The following is a 5,711-nucleotide window of genomic DNA, read 5'->3' on the forward strand; positions in this document are numbered from 1 at the left end:
GATCCTCCTGCCTCAGCCTCCTGAGTGCTGGGATTACAGGCGTGTGTGCACCAGGCCCGGCTCGGGGTGCCATATTGAGTTGCTAATGCACCGTTGGGTTGGAAGAGGTGTCCCTGGGCCGTGCCTAGGGAGGGTCTCACTAACGCCCTCCCTGGCTCCTGCCTTCTCGCTCTGCTTGGTGGCCACCGTGGCTTGAGCAGCTTCCTCCACGCTGTCTCTGCCTCGGAGCCAGCCGCCCCTGGACTGAACCCCCTGAACCCGAGAGCCAGATTACCCCTCTCCTCCTCTGCACTGTGGGTGCCAGGCGCTGTGTCCCAGCACCAGAAACACTGAGTCTCACACACAGCAAATAAAACGCGGTGTCATTGTGCGAGGGAATATTCTTTGACAACAAAAAGGAATGAAGCTCTGACACACGCTGCAATGCGGATACACCCGGAAATACTATGTTAATCGAAAGAAGCCAGTCACAGAGGACACACACTGCGTAGCCCATTCGCACACCGCGTCCAGAAGTGGCAACTCTGCAGACAGGGCTGAGGCCGCACGGAGGGAGAGGGCCACAGCAGAAGGAGGAGAGTCTCCGCGAGGTGGGAAAGTGTCCTGGAACTGCCGGAGACTGCGGTTGCACAACTCTGTGACTGCACTGAACGCCCCGGAGCTGCGTGCCTGGAATGGGGGCTTTTCATGATTGCTTCATGATTTATGTCTCAATAAAGGTGCTTTTTCAATAAAATAAATCAAAGTCTTCTCCACATACCTGCTTGAGGCAAGGGTGGTTTCCAGGCCCCCTGTGTGAGTCACAGACAAGGCACCCTAGACACGGTGCTGGGCTGGAGCCGGCTGCACGGTGTCCCGGGGCCGGTGACGCTGCTCTCCCAGGCTGGGGCAGGGCTGTGAGTCCATAGGAAGGGAGCTCCGCTGAGTCACACGTGGGTTCTGGAACCACAGGCAGCTGTTCTAAAGACAGACAGAGCAGAAGGAGCACAGGCTCTGGCAGAGACGCCCCGAACTGGCATTTTGTGGCGTTTCACGGTGGATGAAGAGCCCGACACAGAGCCGGCCTCAGCACAGTCCCGAGCGCCGCAGAGCCGAAGTCCTCCTCCCTCGGCAGTGCACCCTCCCCGGGCCGCTGCAAGGACGCTGGGGAGAAGCGCCCGGTGGACACAGACCTCTCACGCCCGCCCAGCGCATTGGGCCGTCTTGTCTGGCCTGCCCAGGACCGGTCGGCAGCCCCTCCGTCTTCCCTGGGCTGCAGGATTCCCTGATAAGAGGATGAAGATCTGCGGTGTAGTAGCTCCCTCATCAGAGGGTGTCTTTTGCTTCCAGTGGGACAGGACCGGGGAAGTGACAAACCTGCCCACATCTGACAGCGGAGCTCTAGGAAAGCTGCACAGAGCAGGCAGAGCGGGGCACGGAGCTCCTTGCCATCTCCCACGCAGCCGGCTAAGCCCACCTCCCGGGGCAGTGCCCTCCACCCCGCCACCCCTCATTCTGGCGTCTGCTGCCCCAAAGCTGCACCTGTGTTCTGCAGCTGTGTCTTGTGGCAGAGGGTTTGGGCAGGGTGGGGGCGACCCAGTGACCGGGCGACACCTTCTCTCTGTTCCACATCTGCAGCCTCAGCTGGGGGCACCAGGGACGGACAGCGGCTGGGCTGGGGCGTGTTCAGGGGCATGTTCAAGAGCGTGCGGGAGCCCCGGAGGCTGGACCGCAGCCGGTGTCCACAGGAAGCCTCACGGCGCGGTGGCCGGGGGTCCCGAGAGTTCCCACATACTGCGGTCTTCGTCTGTTCTGTTGCAGCAGCTGAATGCGTGGCCAGAGGGAGCCCCGTGCCAGCGGCATCTCATCTTCTTCCCACAGAGCCCCCGGGGTCACCATGGGCCCCTTGTCGTGACTGCTCCTAACCACCTCCTAGGACACTGCCTCCAAACACCGTCAGCAGGGGAACTTGGGGTGAAGCTGCTAACACTCACACCTTGGGGGGCGCTCTCAAACCACAGCAGGGACCCAGCCAATGCGGGAGAAGCCGGACCCCTCTCCTGACCCAGCCCACATCCCCCACGGTGGTTCGTCCATCACAAGCCCACCCAGATTCCAAAGCAGGGACATCCTGAGCCAAGGAGCGTCAAGGAATTGGGGGTCGTGTTTGAAAACCTCTACTCCTTGACCTCCAGGAAGAAACCAAGCTCGGAGGGACAGGGAAGAGAATCTGAAAAAGATCTTCCCCAGCCGGATGGCACGACTCTGTGATCCCAGCAACAGGGAGGCTGAGGCAGGAGGATCACCACAAGTTCAAGGTCAACCTGGGCCACGTAGTGAGACCCTGTCTCAAAAAAGAGAGAGAGAGAGGGAGAGAGAAAGAGGAAGAATGAAAGAGAAAGAGAGAAAGGAAGGAAGGAAGGAAGGAAGGACGGAAGGAAGGAAGGAAGGAAGGGAGGGAGGGAGGGAGGAAGGGAGGGAGGGAGGGAGAGAGGAAGGAAGGAACCTTCCAATCCAGCGCCTGCTTCCTACAAAATCCGGAGGGAAAGTCTCCAGGCATTGCGATAGCAGAAGCCAGGTTGGGCACAGCTCCGTGGCAGAGCCCCTGCTCCGGGTGCTCGAGGCCCTGGGCTCCATCTGCTTCACCTTAAAAACAAAAAGCCAGACAGGAAAGGGTGCTGCTGTGCGGTTCCGTGTCCAGCACCCCAGGAAAGGGGCAGCAGGGAGGAGCTAGCTGCTCTGTATCTTCATCTCCGCTGTGTACAGCGCTGAATTCGTATGTAAAGCATCAGTCCAGCTCCGCACTTAACATCCTTGTGATCACGCCGTGTATATAACTCCTGGCTAAAAGCATTTAAAAGCAGGGTGCAGAGCCGCACACCGGTAATCCCAGCAAGCTGGAAGGCTGAGGCAGGAGGATGTCCAGTTCAGTCTCAGCCTGAGCAACTTAATAATTTAGAAAGATTCTGCCTCAGAATAAAAAATAAAAAAGAGGCTGGGAACGTAGTTCAGTGTGAAGAGCCTGTATTCAATCCCCAGTGCTGCAAAAATAAATAAATAGAAAAGAAAGAAAAGTGTTTAAAGAATTAACCAGCTGGAACATCCTCCACATCCCGGCCCCAGCCAGCTGTCCAGCCCCAGGAAAGCAGGTTCCCAGGCCTCTGGAATGTGGGGTGGCTCTCCCCAGGGGCTGGGGGGGTGGCTCCGCCGCCCTGCTCCTCTCTGCCCACTTCCGTCTCAGCTGGAGTCTAAAAGCAACAATGGAAGGGCCGGCCCTCAGCAGGCCTGGTCTGACCCTCATCTCATGGAAGCGGCTGCAGGAAGCAGGGGTCGGAGACTTCAATGCGACCCTGGGGAGGCCGCGGGACCTCAGGCTCCTGATCCCAGCCCAGGACCATGGGGACTGGCGAGGAGGGACCTGGCTTCTGCACCCTCTCTGCTGTCGGACTGCTGGGCAGGCTCTGCGCACAATCTGGGTCTAAGCGGGAGGTTTCCACCCCACCCTTCGGCTTCAGGCCCCCCTCCTCCGCAAAGCCCGGGCACTGGGCCAAGGTGGACCCCTGAGAGATGCCACTCCTGAATTGCCAGAGCACTGGGGAAGAGGAGATAGAGGCTTGCCTTTCCCACGGGTATCCCAAGCCAGGAGCGGGAACCGGCACCTCTGGGTCCCGAGTATGAAGCCCAGTCCACCCCCACCCCCGCCCGTCCATCGCTCTGCCAAGCCGTCTCCGTGTATGGGCCGCATCCTGCTCCCCCAAATTAGAATGACAGCTTCTTTTTTTTTTTTTTTTTAGAACTAAAAAAAAAAAAGGCTTTACTGAGCGCAAGAGGATGCAGACATAAAAATCAAAAGCTTATCGAGCAGTTAGTTAACTTTCCATTTTCTGTTTGCCCAATGAGAGCCGGCTGTTATTTGAACATTTTCTGAGGGTCCTGATCTGCTCATGAAATCTTCATAAAGGGGAAACTGAGGGGCAGATGCCTCCGGGGCCCTCCGGGAGAACTCTCGTCAGGGCAGGAGTAACCGCTCATGTCCGCCTGCTCCTTTCCCTTCTGCTTCGTGTGTACTACAAACAATCATTGCGCGCAGCGGTGAGGCCTGCAGCTAGCGAGAAGCAGCTCCGGAGCCCGCTCTGCCGTCCCAGCTCTGCTCCAGGTCTTGCGTGATTGTGTCCACAGCCAGAGTGTCTTCTCGATTTTCCAAAAATCCAGGGAACCGTTCTCCATGAGTTCTCTGAGGTCCTCCTTTCTTAGGTAGCATTTGTCCCCAGCAAATTTGTGAAACGTAAACATCATGGTTTCCGTGGCGGCGTGTCCCATTTGGGAGGGCATTTTGGTGAGGTCTGTTGAAACCTGGGCACAGAGGCGCTGCAGACGCGGGCAAGCGGGGCGGGCGGGTGGGTGGGGAGGAGTGCACCCTGAGCTGCGCGCCTTTTCAGAATGACAGCTTCTGAAGGGCCCGTGACGTCCTTCAGAACGTTCCTTCAGAACGTGGCTGGACTCAGAGCTCCGCTAGAGCCATCCCTGAGCCCATCTGACGGGTGGACGCACAGAGACCCGAGCACAGGCAGGGGCTGCAGGACTTGGGGAGGAGGTGGCCGCTGGAAGCCCAGGGGCACAAACTCGGGAGACGCCCCAGACCAGGAGAAAATTAACTCCAGGTGAGTCTGGGCGATTTGTTCTATCAGACCCAGCAACCTAAGAGAGCACCTGTCTTCTGAGTGCCACACGTTTGTTTAAACATTTTTATTAGCACGGAACAGGTTTGTGGTCCATAGTGCATCGTTCATCTTAGGAGCATGTGTGTTAACCTAGCGCAGCTTAATTCTCTTGATTCCCCGGCTCCCCGGCTCCCCGGCTCCACTCCATCTCCAGACCGCCTTCCTGCTGCGGCAAAACTGAGTCCAGCAAAGAAACGGCACCAGCACCCCAGGAAGTCAGGAGGCAGTGAACTTCTTTGTTTACACCGGAGGTCCTGGCCGGGATAACTCCCAACAAAGCCAGGACCAGTGTGCCTGTAGGCTAGCACTTTTATATGATGCACAAGCAGGAGGTACAAAGGAAGCAGAGAGGCGAGACAATAACTTGGCAGCCCTTCTGATTAGCTAGCAGGGTGAGGTCATCAGTGACAAGGGTAAGATTACTGATCATCAGTTACAAGGCTGGATCAACGGTCACACACCTTGGTACAATCAGGCATCCTGCATATTCAGTTACATTCTCGTGGTTACAGAGGTCAAGAAAGTAATTACAAAGCCATGAAGCACTTACAGAGCTAGGCAGTTTCAGAAGAACAAAGTTGTTTTTAAAAAGAACACTTTTCCTGGTACAGTTTTTTTTTTCCCTTTCATTCCCATTTGCAAAAGATCTATCTCCCTATTGTGTATCTTTTATTTTATTTTAAAAATCATTCAGCCAGGCATCGTAGTGGATGCCATAATCCCAGCATTTGGGAGGCTGAGGCAGGAAGATCGCTGCCAGTTCAAGGTCAGCCTGGGCTATGCAGTGAGACTCTGTCTCCAAAAAACAACAAAAAGAAATTATTTATACCTTGGACTTCTCACATAACGGAGGTCACATGATATTTAGGCATGGCCATGTGTTTCCATTCCCAGCCTTTGCCCAGGCTGGGTACCCTGCTCGGGCACCTCCCTCCCTCCTCGTCTGCCACTGGCAAACTCACCTGGCAGGACTCCCCAACTGGCTGCTCCGTGGCACTGTCCAGCGCTCCC

At 56.6% G+C, this 5,711-nt stretch overlaps 1 pseudogene; it reads right to left on the reverse strand.

The window, feature by feature from the left end:
* Positions 1 to 3,921: 3,921 nt before the first annotated feature.
* LOC102029099 lies at positions 3,922 to 4,311 on the reverse strand (annotated as a pseudogene).
* Positions 4,312 to 5,711: the final 1,400 nt, after the last annotated feature.

Source organism: Chinchilla lanigera, unplaced genomic scaffold, assembly GCF_000276665.1.
Source record: "Chinchilla lanigera isolate Chin_1 unplaced genomic scaffold, ChiLan1.0 scaffold00110, whole genome shotgun sequence".
NCBI classification, from domain to species: domain Eukaryota; kingdom Metazoa; phylum Chordata; class Mammalia; order Rodentia; family Chinchillidae; genus Chinchilla; species Chinchilla lanigera.